The 22,142-nt window shown below is 37.1% G+C and overlaps 1 long non-coding RNA gene across 1 annotated transcript in view; it reads right to left on the bottom strand.

Annotated features, from left to right (window-relative positions):
• Nucleotides 1–22,142, bottom strand: part of LOC137229039 (uncharacterized) — a 249,963-nt gene that overhangs the window by 117,854 nt on the left and 109,967 nt on the right. The gene's annotated exons all lie outside the window — the stretch shown is intronic.

Here is a 22,142-nt window from a genome sequence, read left to right as displayed (position 1 = left end):
TTCTTTTGCTTAAAAGTCTGTAATGATGTACAGTGGCTTAGCTTTGTGTTATTTGCCTAAGGATAGCTTCATTCAAATCTTTGACCAAAATAATGAATAAGAAGACATCACAGAGCTCTGTGATGTTTCACTACAGATGTTCTAATTTCCACCTAAACATGTAGATCCAGCCTCTGTGGGGTTTTTTTGTTTGTTTATAAGAATCTCAATCAAAATTAATTCAATGTGAATTTATGAATATTCAGAAACTTGAATAAAAGAGGAAAACATTGTTCCAACCTTCAAAGAACTTCCAATCAGATGAGGGTATGTGTGTGTGTATCAGATTCAGGCGGGGGTAAGGGATAGGGGGAGTTGGGGAGGTGAGGGGCAGGGGAAGTGTTTAGGTGAGTATATAAATAGCCACAGTTTACCAAAGAAGTGCAAAGTGCCTCAAGGTTCAAGAGAGGGAAAGGTTACGTTTGATTGAGGAAGTTCAGAGCAGCTTTCTGAAGCAACATATGCCTGCTTCCCACATCACTTCTGATCATCACTCCCATGACTTTCCTCCACAATGTTTTTTTTTTGGAGGTTCTGACCAACAGCTTATTTCAGCCTTTCCCTTTCCTGACCACAGCACCCACCTGGCCATTCTTCCACCTTCAGCACTTAGCAGATCTTCTCTCTCTTTTACCAGCTATCCTCCTCAAAACCTCTAACAATCATGTTGCTAACGTTGTAGTATGCTACTATCCACTCCAAACTCATTTACCCACTTAAAGATTCATACCTTTGCCTTCATCACCACTTGAAATTGTTCCACTCCAATAATGCAGACTTTGACATTTCTGTTGTATGATGCCCCTCACCCCTCTTTCATTTCTCTTATCATTTTACATTTAACAAAATTTTTTCTTGTCCACACTGTCATCTTCATTCTGTCCCTTTATCCTTCACCATCTTCTACAACCTCCACCCCAATTTTGTCCTTAGTTATTTTCTTCCTTAGCCTGGAGTTTCTGGTTAGCCTATTAAACAATGCATGTTCTTGCCAGGTAGACTCCCTTGACCTGCTGCCATTATATCTCTGTCAACCTTCAACTGCCTTGCTTCAGTGAGGGCTCCATATCTACACTTCCAATCCTTTTATTCATCTCTTGAAGACTTGGTGAAACATTTCCAATATCTATGTTTCAGATCTTTACTCCTCTCCTCAAAATTCCCAATATCACCTTTAAGAAAGAATCTTTCCTCTCAACTCATTGGAGAGATGGAGACCAAAGCTGTTCTATAGAATCTCCTATGCTGATATAAACATTCTATATTTGCACTATCCAATATGGTAGCCACTGAGCACATACAGCTATTGAACACTGAAAATGCGGCTAGTGAGACTGAGGTACTGAATTTTAAATTTTATTTAGTTTTAATTAAAATTTAAATAGCAACACGTAGCTAGTAGCTACACTACTGGACACCATATAGACCAGCATTGTCCAACAGAAATATAATAGTTTCATAAATAACTTCAAATTGTCTAGTAACTACATTAAAAAAGTAAAAAAAGTAGAAATTAATTTTATATAACTAATAATATTGTTTTCATATAATTAATGTATTTTATTCAACCAAATACTTGAAAATCTTATCATTTTAATATGTAATCAATATAAAATTATTAATGAGATATTTTAATGTTGAAACCAAGCTTTCTATATCTGATATATATTTTATGCTTCTAGCACATCTCAATTCATATATTAATTTTCATGGAAAATATTTTATCTGTGTTAGATTTCATAAAATTTACAGTTGAAAACATAGATTCACATACCAGGTTGTTCCAAACATACTTAAAAGTTTTCCATTAACTTAATCAAGTATCAACTTTTTGTTTTCAATTTCAATTAATTAAAATTAGATAAAATTAAAAATTTATTTCCTCAGTCACATTGGCTACATTTCAAGTGCTCAATTGCCAAATGTGGCTAGTGGCTGCCATATAGGATAGTGCAGAAAGGATGGTTTGATGCTCTCTCCAGCCTTAAGTCTCTCAATATCTTGGGTCTTGCTCTTCCTTCACTAGGTTGTCTAAGGAGGTAGCATCTTGCTTAACCACCCTCATCCCCACTGCTTCTCTAAACCTTCCCTACCAACCTCAGGATTTTATTTAAATTTACTAATCCACATGGCCCCCTTCTTATTCCCATCAATGTTTCCTCCTTGTCATGATTCCTTCTCCTTTTTGTACCAGTGGCTCTACAGGCCAACAGCATCAGCATCACCTGAAAACTTGTTAGAAGTGTAATTCTCAGCTTCACCCTACACTTACTGAATGAGAAACTCTATGGGTGGGGCCTGGCTATCTGTGTTTTCACAGGCCCTCTAGGTCAGGGGTCCCCAATCCCTGGGCCGCACAGCAGGAGGTGAGTGGCAGGCGAGTGAGCAAAGCTTCATCTGCCGCTCCCCATCACTCCCTATTGCTGGCATTACCGCCTGAACCATCCCTCCCCCCGCCCCCGATCCATGGAAAAGTTATCTTCCACGAAACAGTCCCTGGTTCCCAAAAGGTTGGGGATCGCTGCTTTAGGTAATCCTGATCCATGCTACAGTTTGAGAACCACTGGTTTATAGAAAAGTGTACTTGAAAGACACACTAAAACTAATAAAAGTGTATAGAGTGGTGGCAGGAGACAAAGTGGATGGAAAGAAGGATAGAAGTGAGTTTTCTTTTTAATATTGTTATGATTGTGGAATCATTTAAATGTTCAACTAAAATTTTCTTAAAAAGAGGAGAATATTTACAATACACTGATGGGCTCTTCCCCACCCCCATTTTGTTCCATTTGGTTTTGGGTGGGGCTTGGACTTTAGTAAATTTTAAAAGCTCTCCAGGTGATTCTATAAAATACACAATTCAATACTTTTTAGTATTCTTACAGAGTTGAGCAAACATCACCTCAATCAATTTTATAACACTATCATCACCACAAAAAATAAAACCCACACCTACTAGCAGTCACTCCAACTGCCCACCAAACTCCCTCCAGACTTTTATTATTTTTTAGATTTCTTGGACTTAGATTATTTCTTATTTTGTAACAAGCAGTTTAAGAAATAATGCCATTAACCATGATATATTTACATAAAATATATTTTTCAGACATTCACATTAATTTTGGCAATAATAAAATAAGTCTCTGGGTCATAGTTACTTCCCTAGGCCTAAAACTTTTTTTTAACTTTTCAGAATATGTAGAGTATGCGAAATTTTTGCAAACAATAGTCAAAGCTGCTTTTAACTTGGAGATGACTGGATCCTCACTGTAGAGAGAAAAGGATCTCCTTATTCCCAACTACTAGTAATAGGTCCAAATTTACACAGAAGTAAGTGAGGGAATGCTGAATGAAAGGCCTCCGCCCAAACCAAAAAAAAAAAAAGGGGAAAAAATGGAGTCCAGAAACTTCCTTTGACTCAGACTATGCTGAGTATCCTAGAAAAGGGCAGAGGAAAGCCACTAGGACAAACAAAAGACTGGAATATTTAACTCAGCCTTGACGGGAACTTTCCAAACAGCGCCTTCCTTGATGTCCTAGGGCCAGAGGATGATAAGATGGTTTGTGGGCTCTGGCTGGTGCCACAGGGATGAGAGGTTGCACATGCACTCCCACCCTCCCCACTCGTCTCTGAGGATGGCTTTGTTCTTCCCAGCCCTCGGGGCTTGTGTTCTGCTGGAGGCTAGGACTAGACATATCAATTTCAATGACAATCATCCTCCTAAAATGCATGTGTGCGCGTGTGCGCGCACACCCCCCCCACCCCCCCCCACACATACACACACGTTATTTCTCTTGATTTCCTCCCTAGCTCTGAAATGTAAGTTTTAAAGAAAAAGGAAAAAAGATAAGGGTGAGAGAAGAAAAAAACTATATCGTCTGGGAAGTTCAATGATGACCCTAGAACCATCTCTTAACCCATGCCAGGGAGTTTGCTTCCAAAACTATATGTACATAAAGAAATATATTTCCTCAGAGCATGCACCAGGAAGGTTAACGCAGGCTGTGGCATAAAGAATCTTGAGAGGAAAGATATAATAGATATCTTGGGAGGGAAGGGAAATACCACATGCAATGAAATGAAATGAGAAAGGAGGGTGGTAGAGGGAAAAGGAAAAAAATCCCTAGCTAATAACATGTTCTTTCCTTCCTTCCTAACACAATGACACACATGACTTAATGAAGCCAGTGAGTTCTGAGACTGATGTAAAAGTTCCAAAAAAAATACTCCTCAGCAAAGGCCCCTGGGTAAATGGTGTCATTTCTAATTTCTCCAGTTCCCGTGATTTAGAGCAGACCCAGGATCTGAAATTCACACCAGCTCTTTGTGCACCAGGGTCCGGGGCAGCCAGGGCCCAGGCCTGGGGAGCAGCAACACAGACTTCCTATGTGATTTCACCACCGCAGCCCTGCTTTGTCTCACATTTAAAATAATTTGCCAGGTAAAAATAAACTTCTCAGAATCACAGAGTGAAAAATGTACTTAACAATTCAATCCCTGTAAGTTTGGGATTGACAGAGAAAGTACAGCCGAGGCTAATTAAATTACCCAACATGTATTTGAATGGTGGTTTCACTGGTGAGTTTATTAATTCACATCGTTATCATTGTTATTATTACTGCAACTCTGTAAATTATGCTTTTCATGAGATAGTGAAATGTGCAAGTGAAACGTGCAGGCTCTTAGCTCTCAGACATACCCTGATTAGCTGTTGGTTTCTCTCCTGAGTACCATTCTTAGAAAGCAAACTTCATTTGTCATAAGTCCCATGTCCCCAGATGGCATGTTCTGAGTTATTTTTGTGTACTACTTTTTGGAAATAATTAAAATCTACCAGTACTTTTCACTTTCCCTCAGCTTTTTCCAGTAATTCTCACGATAGAAATAAGTATGGTTCATGACGCCAGCTCCTTGCAGGGTAGTTTCCCTACAATCAGCTGATTTGCAAAACTCAGACTCCAGGTTTAAATCCAGTGGAATCAGAACTGCTCTTTATTCCTTAGGGGCAATTTATGGTACACATATAGGAGTTTTTGCAGTCCATGTCTTTAAAGATTAATTGCCAATTGTATATATGCTCATTTGCCCCCAAATTTGGGGCAAATTTGAGAAGACAACTGAAATGAGCAAAATTTAACTATAAAATATATTAGGCAAGCATGCCAAGTCTTTTTGATTCAAGAAGCGTCTCCCCTTGTGAAAGATGATTCCTAACTCTGGGATAAAACAATTTTGACTCCTAGGCCATGCTCCTCAAAGTGTGGTCTCTGGACCAACAGCACAGGCATCACCTGGAGCTTGTTAGAAATGCAGAATCTCAAACCAGTCCCAGACCTACTGCAGTTATCAACACCCCCAGCTGCACATTCACATGCACATTGAAGTTTGAGGAGTGCTCCTAGAGTATGGAGGAGTAGAGAAATAAGTCTTCTCATCCCACCCCTCCCCACCAGCAGCATCCTGCCACTATGATTTCCTACAGCAACTCTTGAAATATACTACATTGACAAACTTAGAAATTATACTCTAATATATATTCCCATAATGAAGAAATTAATGCAATCTACCCAGTATCTATCTCAAAAAATAAACAACATAAATGAAACATCTATTGTCAAGATGGTCTAACCTGCAACTCATGCCGGTTTGGAGGAAAAAATGAAGTGTGTTGTATGATCATTAGATAACTGACCTCATACCCTATGATTCAATCACCATTAACTCCATGCCCTAGAAAGTGCTAATGTTACATGATGAAAAAGTCATCAGGATACAGATGCCTGCAAGACACCACTTCCCCCAAAAAAACTTTAAAAAAAAAAAAAAGTATAAAAGATTGCATTAAATAAACATTAAAAAGTTTATTCGAATATTTAACATATTAATTTGCAAAGTGAAAAGGTTAATTTCAAACCTACTTTCTTCCCTACCATTAAGTCTTCCTTGAATTTCATACCATGACAAAAGTAGCTTATTCCAGGATCAACTTCTACTGATAACACCATTGTATATTTATTTGGTGGATCACAGTTACAAAGAACTTTTGCATATAACAGTAACATTTCTCTTTTAATTTTCATCTCAAATTAAGAAAAATCGATTTTCTCTCCCTCACTCATAAAAATATTCTTGGCAAATAATTAGGTATTTCAATAATCATAAGTATGATAAAATGCATTGCATTGGAAAGAACTCACTGTAGTTCTTGGCAAAAAAAAAAAATTCTAGTTCTTGGAGGAAGGTTCTCACTTAGAATTATTTTTAGCACAGAAAAGTAGCATTTCTAAAAAGGACCATCACTTTACAGAAATAGTTTTCTGGGTGTTTTATACTAACTTCAACCATCTTCAGGGAGATACAAATAAAATGTTTTTCATGTATAGTAACTGTGATCCTCTTCTAAAAACAAATACACACTTTGAGTTTAAAAAATCCCTTGGTGATATGAACAGGAAGAGCTTTCACCGTGGTCCTAATGCATTCTGAATTATTGCGGAAGAGCTCTGGGAATCCCTAGCTCCTAGCATAAAAATAGTTGTTCTGCTCCTCCCTGAAACACTTTGCAGAAGACAGTACTTTACTAAAGCAAAAATTCTCTACTGAGACTCATGGATATCTGTGGACAGTATGTTTTGGTTTGTTTTAGAATTGTTTCTAAGATGGTTGCTCTTCATGGCTCCAGTTGATGTTACAGATGCAGCATGGCAATGGGGAAGATGAAGTTCAGGGTGGGGTTATTCTCTGGGCTCACAGCTGAGGAAGAACAAAACTGTGAGGAAAGGCTCTGCAAGACCAAGTTTGTCGGGAGGCAGAAGGGAGGAAATTAGCAACAACTTAAGGGAATATGGGGAAAGAGTTGCTGCTCTGGTTGGGGTTAGGGTAGGCTATAAAACAGTGCCCAGGAAGTATCAGAGCTCGTCCACATCTACCACAGGTGAAGGCATCATGGAGGTCTCAACTAGGGAACTTGGGAACTAAATCTAGGTCAAGGACTGCTGAATGGAATCAGAATGAGAGTCACCATCCCAGGGGCGGGTTCTGAGAAGTCTGTCCAAGGAAACATGGTAGGGAGATAAGAGATTTCCCTAGTTGGGGATGGGTTGGAATAAAAAGGATGACAAGCCCCAGAAGGTTGCTCAGGAGTTATAAGACATCAGGGTCTTAACTGAAGGACAAACAATCCCATTCTCAGTGACCCCTTTTCTCCAGTGGCCAAAAGCCAGAAAACAATTCAGTGTAGTCCTCTTAAGCAGGCACCACCCTCTTGAATTCCACCAGAACTCCTAATGGACCTGGAGAAATATTGGCCCATTATAGACCCTTCAGAACACCTAAGAGTAGATTTGAAAAAGCTAAAATGGACTGGGGGTGGGCAGGAGCAGATGCAAAGAGGTGAGGCTATGTAAACTTAAAAGAACAATCCATGTGGGGTAGAGTAGGGTAAAAAGATTCCTAGTCCTGCTAAGCTGAGCTGGGTCTTAAGGAATGTGATAATCATGGGAAGAAGGAAAAAGGAACATTTATTTAGCACACAGATTGTTCTTAGGCACCATGATAGACGCCCACAATAAGCAAAACTGTTGCAATATTCCTGATCTGTACCATAGAACTTAGCTGTGAGGGTAGAGAGAAAGACTATCTTCTAGGGATTTTAGTATCTTAGGGCTAAAAGACATGCTGGAGATATTATTGTGGATAAAATGGTCATAAGGGATAAAAAGATGACCAAGTAATACAACATGAAAGCATCTTGAAAATTATAAATATGGGATACATATATGAAAATTTATCCTGTGATAGGAAAAATAGAAGTGAAAATTTTTTTGTGTGAGATCCAGTCTAATGGCTTTGCATTCAAAATGCATAATAATTGTTCATATGTCGATCAATCCTTGAAAGAAAACTTCCTGAGAGTTGAAATAAGAATACATGACAAGGATCAGAACTCATAGACACTCAGTGTTAAAGGAATTTTAACATTTACCCTATTATTACTGTTAGTTAATATGGCAAGAATCTAGACATTTCAGCATTTCTATGTGCATTTCCAGAAAATATTATGAATGGCAATCCTATACTTTTTATGTCTGTAAGAATCAAGGTACTATTTAATTCCCAATATTTTTATTACTTTGGATTTTTATCTCTATTAAGTGTTTTTACAGATCTAATTGAAATGCCATCCTCTCCTCTGTAAAGACTTGGTTACTTCTGGGAAGTTAGCCTCCCCTTTCTCAGGGTCCCATGGCCTCTGCTCAGCCCTCTCTTGGAGCACTGTAAGTTATTTACCCACTACGTGCATCACCCATTAGGTTTTGAGCAGCTTGATACAGGGACTATGTTAATATATCCTTATAGCCTGGCAGTATGTGGCACACACTATGTAGTCGATAAATATTTGTTAAATAAGTGAATAAAGAAGCAAGTTGAGAGTATGAGCTGTGTATGCTAACTGAAACCAACTGCATAGACTCAAGGCCTGAATCAATTGGAAAGTTTCGAATATTATGAAGATTGGGAAAGATATTTTCATGGGTAACTCCCTCCTCATGAAAGTGTTTGTTAAGTGTCATCATCTTGCTCTCTTGACCACCCCCACTAAAATTGAACTCCACACCCCAGCCCTGCACTCCCATTCCTCTCTTACCCTGTTCTATTTTTCCAACAGTATTTATTAGGTTTGCTCATTGTTTTTCTTCCTCAGTGGAATATAAAGCTGAGAGCAAGAGGGTTCTTTTTTTCTGTTTTGTTCACTTCTACATCCTGAATGCCTATAACTGGAGCAGAAGCATAAGTAGATGCTCAATGCATATTTGTTGAATAAATGTATTAATGAATAAAAACCTGGTCAAAAGCATTTGGTTTTTGTTTTGTTGACTGGGAAAGTAGACTCAAAGATTTAGATAAGTTTACAGTCTTGCACATTATGGGTTACAAAGAGATGGATAGGATTATCTTATGACCTTCAAGGTGGGCATCAAGTGTCAGAATATATGATGCATCCCTCATGAGGCATTACAAGTCTAGTGCACTGTATTTTGATAAAGATGTTTCATAGGACAGAGCCAGTTCTAATACAGCTTTAAACAAACAATAATAGTTACTTCTGATGAACAATTTTTAGGCTGACACCCTCGGGTGCCATATTTTCTCTTGTAAGGGTGTTTTTGCACCAACCATTTTAGTCAAAGGCCTTTACATAAGTACAATATAAATCATTATTTAGTATTTGCTGTTTTACAGCCATCATTGAGGCTAAATCCATCAAGACGAAGAGAAAGAATGTGCATTTATACCGCTTAAACTTTTGTGAAATTTTGGTAAAGAAGTCCACTTTGTCAAAAATAATTTCCGGGATTCCCTGGTGGCGCAGTGGTTGAAAGTCCGCCTGCCGATGCAGGGGACACGGGTTCGTGCCCCGGTCCGGGAAGATCCCACATGCCGCGGAGCGGCTGGGCCCGTGAGCCATGGCCGCTGAGCCTGCACGTCCAGAGCCTGTGCTCCGCAACGGGAGAGGCCACAACAGTGAGAGGCCCCCGTACCGCAAAAAAAAAAAAATAATAATAATTTCCATGTCTCTCATCATCACTATATATATGAGTTCCCTACCACAGAGCATGGTGCTAGCCACTAAGAATGTCGAAAGAGATCAATCGTGGTCTCTGCTCCACCCTGTTGGACTACCCATAAACAGCACTGGGGAGTCAGGTTGAGGGTCATAGGAGTAGTGCAGATAAAAGAGCCAGGAGAAGAAGTGAGAATGAGAGTTTGTGGAGGTTATGTTGGAGGAGTTAAAATTTGATATAAATTTTGAAAGAATTTTACAAAATGAAGATGAAAGAGTTTTTCTTCTAAGCCAGCTGCATCTTCTAACTGGTCTTCTGGTTTACGGGGGGGTAAAATCTTCAGTCTCAATGCTTCTTGATTTTTTTCCCTACAAAATAGCTGTGAGTACACTCCGCCTCCAATGTGCTGACTCCCTGAATTGTTTTACATGATACAAATTTCTAATTTAGGAAAGTTGGAATTTCTTCTCATGTTAACTAAGTATGCTGATCATATTTTAATCAAAAATAGAATTTTAAGGCAAAACTAATTTGTTTTCAGTGGCTTCCATGTGACCATCCAAACGTGAAAGGATTTTATTCTCCCAGACTAAAGCATATTTTAAAGGATAAGTCATTAGTATTTAAGAAATCTTTTCTAGGATGAGCCCAAAATTTTGTTTTTACTCGCTTTTTCAAATAAACTCTTTTTTTTTTTTTTTGCATAGTAAAGGTGGTATGAGTAAAATATAAAAATACAGAAATGCTTTAAAAGTCTTTGATCCCACTTCATACTCACTGCTAATATTTTGGTAAGAGTAACCAGCATTCAGTTATTCAATGTATGCTTGGACCCCAAATAACACTTACGTCTGTCTCCATGGGCGCATTACAAAGTAAGCATTAATGTTTACTTTGAGAATTTGAGTGCTGCTCCCCAGCTTTTCTTTCTTAATCCCTCAGATGAAATATTTCTTAACCTTCTTTACAGAGGAGCATTTAAAAATGGTGCATGTTTGTTGCTGCCAGCATTCCCGACTGGTGAATAGATAAATGGATCATCCTGTTGTCCTTGCACCTGCTTGAGACGGTCCTCTCTAACGTGCTTTGCCAGAGTGTAGTGGATGCATCTGCTTTACAAGTTAACCGGCAGAATTTGTTTATAAACCCACTGAAGAGCTAAATGAAGCAAACTACATTATCGTGGTTGCTAATCACATTTCATTTCAGCGAAAAGCTTATTACAGAGACAGCCTGAAAACCTGACTCTTTAATTTTGTTTACATCCACTTCTACTTTTACTTCAGACCCTGGAAGATGGGTTTTGGTGGGGGTTTTTTCCCCATAAAACTGAGGAGAACTAAAGCAGTTAACTGAAGCAGGCTGTGGTTATTGATTAATATCTTCTCAACCATGTTTGTTAATAAGAAAAGGCCTTTACGACTGGTAGAGATTGGTATTACTATTTGTATTAATGGACTCCTCAGACATCCAGAATGTATGGATGTCTTTCACTTTCCTTTAACTCACCATTTCCTGAGCAAAGGTTATGTTTCTTATAGACGCAGCAACATGACCGTAAGAGCAAAACACACTGATACCCCCAAATCACAGATATCTGAACAAGCCACATTCTTAACACTGTCATGTCAGCTGAGATGTGCTCTCCTCCTTTTTCATCAAAATGAAGTTATGCCCAACATTTCATTAACTGATAGCTTGTTGAGTATTCAGGAATGGCAGGACCTGTGCTGGCCTCAGCTCCATTGCTAGTTGATCCTTCCCATATTTCCCCGAAAAAGCAGTTTCTCCCTCCACCATCTCCATCAATCTACAAAAGTGAAAGATTATCATTTCCCACTACCTTCTAGAAAAGTCACCTACAAAATCACCGTACTTGTGACCCTGAATCTCTAAGCTATTTAGATTACTACACGCATAACTCCTTTAACTGCGCTTCACTTTATTGCGCTTCACAGATAATTGTGGGGTTTTTTTGTTTTGTTAGTTTGTTTGTTTTTATAAATTAAAGGTTTGTGGCAACCCTGCATCGAGTGTCTGTTGGCACCACTCTTTCCAACAGCATTTGCTCACTCTGTGTCTCTATGTCACATTTTGGTAATTCTCACAATATTTCAAACGTTTTCGTTATTTTTATATTTGTTATGGTGATCTGTGATCAATGATCTTTGATGTTGCCATTGCAAAAAGATTATGACTTGCTAAAGGCTCAGAATGGTTAGCATTTTTTGCAGTAAAGTATTTTTAAATTAAAGTATAGACATGATGCGATTGCACACTTAATGGACTATAGTATGATATAAATATAACTTTCATAAGTACTGGGAAACCAAAAAATGCATGTGACTTGCTTTATTGTATTCACTTTATTGCAGTGGTCTGAAACCAAATCTGCAATTGTCTCAGAGGTATACCTGTACAGTCATTTACAGTTTTCTCTCTGATAAAATTAGAATCCCCCATATTTGTGTATTATGGTTACTTCCTTCTTAGCTTCTCCATTCTATGATGCCTATAGCAGCTACCTCAGAAGATTATCATATCCATACAATGGTGACAGACATATCAGGCACTGAATTTTGGGGACATGAGTTACAAAGGCCTTCTTATTTCCTTCATATATCTCCCTAGACAGCAATTTTAAAAGTCTCTGGGGTTCACTTCAAGAGGCTCATGGGGTCAAAGCTATTTTCATAAAAATACTAAGGCATCTTCTGCCTTTTTTACATTGCTGACCTTTGAACTGATGGTACAAAAGCAATGGTGGGCATAAGCACCAGTGCCTTAGTCCAAATAGAAGCAATGGCACCAAATTGCTAGTAGTCGTATTTTTCTTTACCATGCACTTGCAGGAAAAAAAAGTCAGTGTCACTTAAGAAAGTCTTTGATGAAGTAGTAAAAATCATTTTATTAGATCTCAACCTTTGAATATGCTTCTTTTCTTTCTTTATTTATGGCTGCATTGGGTCTTCGTTGCTGCGCTCGGGCTTTCTCTAGTTGCGGCGAGCAGGGGATACTCTTTGTTGTGATGCGCAGGCTTCTCATTGCGGTGGCTTCTCTTGTTGTGGAGCACGGGCTCTAGGCACACGGGCTTCAGTAGTTGTGGCACGCGGGCTCAGTAGTTGTAGCTTGCTGCCTCTAGAGCACAGGCTCAGTAGTTGTGGTGCATGGGCTTAGTTGTTCTTCGGTGTGTGGGATCTTCCCCGACCAGGGCTTGAACCCGTGTCCCCTGCATTGGCAGGCAGATTCTTAACCACTGTGCCACCAGGGAAGTCCTGAATATGCTTCTTTTCAGTGTGACAAAATGGTAAGTATATATAAAGCTCTTTTTGCTGCATAGTGAAGTACAACATGCATCTGTGAAGATATTTGAGTTGAGAGCTAAACTAGCTGTTTTTTTTTTCATAGAATGCCACTTTTGCTTGAAAGAATGACTGACAAACCATGCTTATTCAGACTTGGGTATCTTGCAGACATTTTGTCAAAAATGAACAAAGTGAGCTTGTCACTTCAAGGAAAACTACTGACAGTGTTTGTTGCTGACAATAAAATTTGAGCTATTGAGCAAAAATTAGAATTTTGGAAATTCGTATCTGCCACTGTGAGCTCGACAGCTTCCCAATACTTAAAGGCTTTTTGGATAAGACTGGCATGATATTAATGAATGTGATATGTTGATACTGTATTATAAAATGTATCAACATTTAGAAACTCTGTATAACTCAGTAAAGCAACATTTTCCAAATGACCAATGCATGATGTTACAAAATAAGACATGAGTAAAAGATCCATTCGAAGTACAAATATCTAAGTCCATCTGAATTAATATGTTATTTAAGGCTAAAGTTTCCTTATTGATTTTCTGTCTGATGATCTATCCATTGATGGAAGTGTGGTATTAGAGTCCCCTACTGTTATTGTATTGCTGTTTATTTCTCCCTTTAGTCTGTTAATATTTGCCTTATATATTTAGGTGCTCCTATGTTGAGTGCATGAATATTTACAAATGTTAAATCTTCTTGTTGGATTAATGCCTTTATCAGTATGTAATGCCCTTCTTTGTCTCTTATTACAGTCTTTGTTTTAAAGTCTATTTTGTCTGAAAAAATTATAGCCACTCCAGCTTTCTTTCAGTTTCTATCTGCATGGAATATCTTTTTCATCTCTTTATTTCAGTCTGTGAGTGTCCTTACATCTAAAGTGAGTCCCTTGTAGGCAGCACATAGATTTTTTTTTTTCCATTCATGTCGATTGATTGTATAATTTAGTCCATTTACATTTAAAGTAATTGTTGATAGGTATGTGCTTATTGCCATTTTGTTGTTTTCTGGCTATTTTTGTAGTTCCTCTCCATTTCTTTTTTCTTCTCTTGCTCTCTTTCTTTGTGATTTGATGGCTTTCTTTAGTGGTATGCTTATATTCTTTTCTCTTTATCTTTTGTGACTTTAATATAGGTTTTTGCTTTGTGGTTATCATGAGGCTTACATATAATGATTATTATATATAACAGTCTAAGTCAATAACAACTTAAGTTTGATCCCATTGTTAAGCTCAATATTATTATTCTCTCTCTTCTTTTATGTTTCTGATGTCACATTTTACATTTTTAAATCTTGTGTATCCCTTAACTAATTATTGTAATCATAATTATTTTTTACTAATTTTGTCGTTTAACTGTCATACTACCTTTATAAATGATTAATCCACTACCTTTACTATATATTTACCTTTCCAGTAAGATTTATTCTTCTTATATGTTCCTTTAACTAACTAGTGCCCCTTCTTTTCAGCTTAAAGAAGTCCCTTTAACATTTCTTGTAAAGCGAATTTAGTGGTGATGAACTCTAGCTTTTGCCTGTCTGTAAACATTTTTATCTCCCCTTTATTTCTGAATGATAGCTTTGCCAAGGAGTATATTCTTGGTTGGCATTTTTTTTTTCTTTCAGCATTTTGAATATATTGTGCTACTTTCTTCTGGCCTGCAAAGTTTCTGCTGAAAATCTGCTGATAGCTCTACGTGGGTTCCTTTGTATATAAGAATTTGTTTTGCTGCTTTTAATATTCTCTCCTGGCCTTTAACTTTTGACATTTTAATTATAACATGTCTTAGTGTGGGTCTGTTTGGGTTCATCTTATTTGGAACTCTCTGGGATTCCTGGATCTTGGTGTCTGTTTCCTTCCTCAGGTTAGGGAAGTTTTTAGCCATTATTTCTTCAAATAAGATCTCTGCCTCCCTCTCTCTCTCTCTCTCTCTCTCTCTCTCTCTCTCTCTCTCTCTCTCTCTCTCTCCTCTAGAGCCCTCTGATGTGAATGTTAGTTCATTTGATGTTGTCCCATAACTATCTTAACCTATCTTCACTTTTCTTCATTACTTTATCTTTGTGCTCTTCTGATTAGGTGAGTTGCACTGGCTTGTATTCGAGTTGACTGGTCCTTTCTTCTGTTTCATCTAGTCTGCTGTTGAACCCTTCTACAGCAGTGTATTTTTCAGTTCAGTTATTGTATTCTTCAGTTCTGTGACTTCTGTGTTGTATTTTCTTATATTTTCCATCGCTCTGTTAAAGTTCTCATTGTGTTTAACCATTCTTCTCCCCAGTTTGGTGAACGTCTTAATGACCATTACTTTTAACTTTTATCAATTACTTAACTCTATTTCATTAAGGATTTCTTTCTGAGACTGTGTGTTGTTCTTTCATTAGGAACATATTCCTCTGTTTCTTGCTTGACTCTCTGAGTTGGTTTCTATACAGTAGATGAAACAACAACCTCTCCTAGTCTTGAAGGAATGGCTTCATGTAGGAGATAAAACTTGTCTTCCAACCCTGCCTTAGCTCTTGGTTTCTCTCAAACCTTTGTACTTTTCCAAGCAGGCTATTATATTTAAATAGCTCCCAATAGTTGAGGATGTGCCAAGACCTGTTACTGTCCCAAAGAGGAGGATCTCAGCACCTAGATTCAGGCTGACTAGAAGCTAAACCTTTACACATCAGCTTTTAAAAGTATGTAAATATATACAGTTCTGTGGCACCACAAGCATAAGCCCCACTGGCCACCAGCACCAGATAATATGCAAGTATCTCCTGGGTTGTAGTCAGAGATCATGGCTCCAGACAAGTATATAAGCTCTTTTCTGGGTGATACCAGTGAGCTGGAGCAAGACAGAGGGAGAGTGCCCAGATGACATATATAGTCTATATTCCTTGAGAGCAGCTCTGGAAGAGCTACCCCTCAGGCCAAGGCTCCAGGACAAGCAAAGAGGCCTCCTTCACAGTAAGACTGGCGAATGTGCCCCAGTCTACTATTTGTGTAGTGCCCTAGGGTGGTAGCCTGCAAATAACCATCTTTCATATTGCCACAGTCCTGTGGAACCCAAGAATGCAAGCCCTCCCCAACCCCCAGCCACCAGAGCCAGGTGATCAAGGGACATTCCCTGAGCAGCAGCCACAAAAACCGGGATACTGGATATAAAAACCAAGGCCGCAGACACATGTAAATCTCCTCTGCAGGAGACACTGGTGCTCTGGCGTGTGGCAGAGGGTGAGTGCAAATATAATGCACACCTTCCAAGATCTCTGGAAATGATTAGTAAACCCCAAGATGTGTATTTAATTAGAAGCCTGTCCCTCAGGCCACAGTCATGATAATTAGCTAATACGCCTCCTTCATAGAAAAACCAAGCTCCTGGGTCTGTTGTCTCTTGTGATGCAGTGGGGATGGTAGCTATTTACTAACTCTTTCTCCTTTGGTTATAGTCCTGTGGGATCCATGAACATAAGCCCCACTGGCCAGCAGAGCCAGGCAAGGTAGAGATGTCTCCTGGCAGCAGTCACAAAATTTGGAGCACCAGCCAGGGGTAAGAGCTCTTTTCTGGGTGATACCAATTATTACAGTTCCATGGGACCAGGAATGCAAGATCCCCTGGCCTCCAGAGCCAGGATATCAAGAGGCATCCCTTAGGTGGCAGCCACAAAAATCAGATGTGTAACAGTAGATACTGGAACATGGCAAAGGGAGAGTGCAAAGATGGTGCTCATCAGATATTTACAAAACATTCCATCCAAAAGCAACACAATACACAGTCTCCTCAAGTGCACATGGAACATTTTCCAAAATACATCATATGTTAGGTCACAAAACAAGTCTTAATAAATTTAAGAGGAGTGAAATTATATACAATCAACTTTTATAACCACAGTGGTATGACACTAGAAATTAATTACACAAAGAAAACTGGAAAATTCACAAATTATGTGGAGATTAAACAACATACTACTGAACAACCAATAGATCAAAGAAGAAATCTAAAGAGAAATAAAAAAGTACCTTGAGACAGATGAAAATGGAAATACAACATAACAAAATTTATGGGATACAGCAATAGCAGCTCTAAGAGGGAAGTTCATAGTGCTAAATGCCTATCTCAAGAAACAAGAAAAGTCTCAAACAACCTAACTTTATACCTCAAAGAACTAAAAAAAGAACAAACAAAACCCAAATTTAGTAGAAGGAAGGAAATAACAAATATTAGAGCAGAAATAAACAAAATTGAGACTAAGGAGAAAATAGAAAAGATCAATGTAAGAAAACAACTCCATTTACAGTTGCATCAAAAAGAACAAAATACCTAGGAATGTTTTTAAACAAGAGGTGAAAGACCTATACATTGAAAACTGCAAGACATTAACAAAAGAAATTAAAGAAGACAGATAAATGGAAATATATTCCATGTTTATGAATTCAGAGAATTAATGCTGTTAAAAATGTCCATACTACCCAAAGCAATATACAGATTCAATGCAATCTCTATCAAAATTCCAATGGCATTTTTCACAGAAATAAAACAAAAATCCTAAAATCTGTATGAAACCATAAAAGACCCCATATAACCAAAGCAATCTTGAGAAAGAAGAACAAAGATGGAGGTATCACATTCCCTGATTTCAAACTATATTACAAAGCTATAATAATTAAAACAGTGATATTAGCATTAAAAAAGACACATAAATCAATGAAACTGAATGGAGATCCCAGAAATAAACCCACACATATATGGTCAGTTAATTTATGACAAAGGAGTCAAAAATATACAATGGGGGAAAGGACAGTCTCTTCAATAAATGATGTCAGGAAAATTGGACACCCACATGCTAAAGAATGAAACTGAAATTATACACAGAAATTAACTCAATATGGATTAAAGGCTTGAATGTAAGACATGAATCCATAAAACTCCTAGTAGAAAATATAGGCAGTAAGCTCCCTGACATAGGTCTTGACAATGACTTTTTGAATCTGACACCAAAAGCAAAAATAAACAAGTGGGACTGCATCAAACTAAAAAGTTTCTGCACAGTGAAGGAAATCATCACCAGAATGAAAAGGCAACCTACTGAATGGGAGAAAATATTTGCAAATCATATATCTGATAAGGGGCTAATATCCAAATATATAAATAATTTATACAATAGCAAAAAAAAAAAAAAAAACCCAAACAATCTGATTAAAAAGGGCAGAAGATCTAAATAGGCTCCTCAAAAAATTAAAAATAGAACTACCTTATAATCCAGCAATTCCACTTCCTGGTATTTATCCAAAGACAACTAATTCAAAAACTATATTTACAATAGCCAAGGTATGGAAACAAGCTAAATGTCCATCACCAGATGAATGGTTAAAGAAAATGAGGTATATTTATATTTATACACATATATACCATGTATTTATATATACATATATGTGTGTGTGTATATATATACATATATATACACACACACACACACACACAATGGAATACTACTCAGTCATAAAAAAAGAATGAAATGTTGCCATTTGCAACAATATGGATGGACTTGGAAGGTATTATGCTTAATGAAATAAGTCAGACAGAGAAAGACAAATACTGTATGATATCACTTATACGTGGAATCTAAAAATTACAACTAACTAGTGAATATAACAGAAAGGAAACAAACTAACATATAGAGAGAGCAAACTAGTTCTTACCACTGGGGAGAGGGAAGGAGGGAGGGGCAAGATAAGGGTAGGAGATTAAGAAGTACAAAGCACTATGTATAAAATAAATAAGCTACAAAGATATATTGTACAGCACAGAGAATATAGCCAATATTTTATAACTATAAATGGAGTATAATCTTTAAAAATTGTGAATCACTATGTTATACACCTGAAACATATAATATTATACATCAACTATACCTCAATTTAAAAAAATGATATATACAACAATGTGCAGCATTCTTTACAATAGCCAAGATATGGAAACAACCTAAGCGCTGTTTATGGATACAGAAATTGTGATATATATATATATATATATATATATATATATATATATAAAAATATAGATATAGATACACATATATATATACACATATATATACATATACACACACACATATATATACAATGTAATATTATTCAGCCATAAAAAAGAATGAAATCTTGCCATTTGTAACAACATGGATGGACCTCGAGGGCATTATGCTAAGTGAAATAAGTCAGACAGAGAAAGTCCGATCTCATATATGTGAAATCTAAATATGTGTGTGTGTGTGTGTGTGTGTGTGTGTGTGTGTGTGTGTGTGTGTGTGGGTATAACCAACCTGACAGATACAGAGAACAGATTAGATTGGTAGTTGCCAAAGGTGGGGAGTGGGGGGTGGGAGAAATGTGTGAATTTTTTTTCAGTTTAGATAAACTGAATTAAAAAACCACATACACCTACAATGTCACCAGAAATGTACAAGTATACACATGTATTTGAGGTCATAGTTCAAACACATTAGGATGGGTACCTATAAGAAGAAAGGAATGGAAGTAGCAATAAGGAAGAAAAGAAGAAAAAAACTACCATGAAATCAAAAAAGAAAAGGCAAGGCATGGATTGATAACAATATGCTGGAAACTGAGTAGTAACATAAATTTACTTCTTTCTACCTGATGGCCGGAAAAGAGAGGGAAAATGAAAACTACCCCCACATAAATTTCTGAAATTAATTTAATGCCAATTAGGAGTCTGATTTTCTTAAAATAAATCAAATTTTTTTAAAAAAATAAATCAAATTTTAAATTTAATCTTGAAGCATAAATAGGTAAGAATAAGCATAAAAATCTTCCATAAATAGTGAAAAAAATTTATAGTGCCAATCATTAAACCAAAAAAGGAAAAGACACATAAGTCTATAAGAATTAATAGAAGATAGTATGGGTTGCAAAATATCGATACAAATATACACAGGGAAACAAAGTTCAGAATTGGACCAGAGACTATACTAAATTTCAGGGTATGGAGAAGTTAGCCTTCCTTCTGTCAAAAACCATGTCCTGGGCTTCCCTGGTGGCGCAGTGGTTGAGAGTCCGCCTGCCAATGCAGGGAACACGGGTTCGTGCCCCGGTCCGGGAGGATCCCACATGCCGCAGAGCAGCTAGGCCCGTGAGCCATGGCTGCTGAGCCTGCACGTCCGGAGCCTGTGCTCCACAACGGGAGAGGCCACAACAGTGAGTGGCCCGCGTACCGCAAAAAACAAAACAAAACAAACAAAAAAAACATGTCCTTTACCTATTGTCTCAGAGCCATACTCTTCCATTTCATTCTCTGACTTGAAACATGTCCATGATACAATAAGTCAAAAATCTGAGTTGCAGATCAACTCAAATGAATACTTTGTTTTATTTCTATGATCATTTTTTAAAATAAAAAATAACCTAGAAGGATTTCATCCCCCCTCCCCCTCGCAAAAAAACCAAAAAGAACTACATGCACAAGAACTGAGCAGAACTGTTGTTCTGAGGGAAAACTGTGAGCACCCTCACTCCAAAGTGAAAATCTAAATTTACACTACTTATTCAACACTTTTCTGACAGCTATGACTATTCACAGAATAAGGAGAGTCTTTGTGTTTCCAGTTGATTCACTTGCTTTTCTCAAATAGAGTTGTCCTGGATTACAGTGGAATTTGGCTTATAAAAATTAAAACACTCCACCCTCTGGAGGTTAAGTGCCTCACTCCTTAAGTGTGGGCTGTGCAAAGTGAGTCCCTTCCAAAGAGTACAGTATGGGGAAGGGTAGGGGGAATGAGTTTACAGTAGAGAAACCTGGCAAATTATGAGAGAAACATGAATATATCCCAAATGAGAATCATTCTACAAAATTCCTCAAAACTATCAAGGTCATAAAAATATGAAATGTCTGAGAAACTTCTTAGCCAAGAGGAGCCTATGAAAAACATTACAGCTAAATGTAATGTAGCATTCACAGTGGGATCCTGGAACAGAAAAACGGACATTAGGTAAAAACTAAGGAAATTTTAATAAAATATGGTATTTAGGTAGTAATAGTGTATCAGTACTGGTTCATTATTTGCAATAAATGTACCATACTAACAAATGATGTTATTAATAGAAGAAACTGGGTTTGTTTGCTTTTGGGTTTTTTTAAGTACAAAATAGACTAACTGGTTTTAACTTATTAGTATGGTATGAAGAGCAGGGAAAGTTCATTGATATAATTTCAGATTCCACATTGCAATTATCCTTTAAGAAACTGTTGCTTGTTGAGTTTTGGAGTAGTAACAAAGAATAATCACAATGACTGTAAAAGGCTATTAAAATATTCCTCCCTTTTCCAACTATATACATACCTATTGAAGCTGGATTTTCTTCATACACTTTAATCACAATATACAACAACAGATTGAATGCAGAAACAGATATGAGAAACTTAATACAAGTTGTCTTAGCCAGATATTGAAGATTACAAAAACAAAAACAATGTCAATCTTTTCATTAAGTTTTACTGTTTTTGAAAATATCATTACTTGGTATTAAAATATGTTACATTAACAAGTCATGGGACTCATCATATCCTCAAGGTGTCTATGGTATTATTAGGTATATAAAATGTATGCCCTGAATTATGGAAATATAATTAAAGACAGAATTACCAGCAAGTAAATGAGGAAGAGAAGAAATGATCTACAATTGATATTTTACACAGAAATGGAAGTCGCTATGAAGACTTGCAAATAATTTGTAAATAATGATGTGTTAAAAATCTCATAGAGTTTTCAGGGATTTACTAAAGAAGACCTTTCCACATGTGTAGTACATGTTTTGGAAATAAAACTATGTTCACAGTATGACTTCACCAACTAATAGTTCTTTGATCTTGATTACATTACTCAAGTTTCTAAGCCTATTACTTAATTTTTAAAATGGACATATAATAGTACTCAAAATCTTAGTTTTATGTATATTAAAAGATACTTAATACAATGAACATTTATTGAATGTCTACTATATGCAAAACACTCTTTTGAGAGCTATGTAAAACAACACCACCAGTAAGGTTAAATCTTGCCCTCATGGAGAGAATATTCCAGTGGGAACGTCATTAACTTATCCATTCATTTAACAAACATTCATTAAATGCATATCATGTTTCAAGAAAAAAAAAAGCAAGTCATGGGGTTATTATTGTTATTTAAGAATAAATTAGGGCTTCCCTGGTGGCGCAGTGG

Source organism: Pseudorca crassidens, chromosome 8, assembly GCF_039906515.1.
Source record: "Pseudorca crassidens isolate mPseCra1 chromosome 8, mPseCra1.hap1, whole genome shotgun sequence".
NCBI lineage: Eukaryota > Metazoa > Chordata > Mammalia > Artiodactyla > Delphinidae > Pseudorca > Pseudorca crassidens.
Note: the sequence above shows the minus strand (reverse complement) of the source record. Positions and strands in the feature narration are given on the sequence as shown.